The sequence below is a fragment of the Sinocyclocheilus anshuiensis genome, unplaced genomic scaffold (assembly GCF_001515605.1).
Source record: "Sinocyclocheilus anshuiensis isolate Anshui unplaced genomic scaffold, SAMN03320099.WGS_v1.1 scaffold183, whole genome shotgun sequence".
Lineage (NCBI taxonomy): Eukaryota > Metazoa > Chordata > Actinopteri > Cypriniformes > Cyprinidae > Sinocyclocheilus > Sinocyclocheilus anshuiensis.
The window spans coordinates 3,077,229-3,078,125 of NW_015548309.1; positions in this window are offsets into that span (position 1 = coordinate 3,077,229).

The window sequence follows — 897 nt, forward strand, 5'->3', positions numbered from 1 at the left end:
AATAATAATAATAATAATAATAATAATAATAATAATAATAATAATAATAATAATACATTTTATTTATAATGCACATTTCTCACACCCATATACAAAATACAATGATACAATATAAAACGGCAAAATAAATAAAATAAAAACCCTAATCAACAGCTTAATCATGATAAGCAATTTTAAAGAGGTGGGTTTTCAACAGTTTCTTAAAAGTACTTAATGTAGGAGCACTTCGAACATTTAAAGGAAGTGCATTCCATAACCTCGGAGCAGCACGAGAGAAGGCTCTCTGTCCCATAGTTTTTAATCTGGAGTGGGGCTGATAAAGAAGAAGAGAATCAACAGAGCGAAGAGGACGAGAAGGCATATAAGGGGTAACTAAATCCCAAACATAAGAAGGAGCCAATTCATGCACAGCTTTATAAGTTAAAACAAGCGTTTTAAACTCAATACACGATTGAACTGGAAGCCAGTGCAAGTTACAGAGGACACCACTGATGTGAGGCTGTGTGAGTGAGAACACGTGCTGCTGAGTTCTGAATATATTGTAGCCGTTTGATAGATTTTGCTGATAAACCAGTGTAGAGAGAATTTCTGAGATGATAAAATGCTGATTTAGTAACACTCCTAATGTGAGCCTCCAATGTCAAAATAACATCAAATATCACACCAAGGTTACAAGCTTGTGTAGACGGCAGTACATAGCTGTTATCCAGTGTCAGATTAAAACTGCTACATTTGTGGATGGCTGCTGGTGTGCCAATAAGAAGAACCTCAGTCTTAGAGCTATTTAATTTTAGAAAGTTGTGAAGCATCCATACTTTTATGTCCTACAAACATTCAGAAAGGACTGCAGAACTAACTGTAACATCAGACTTTGAACTGATGTATATTTGGGTATCG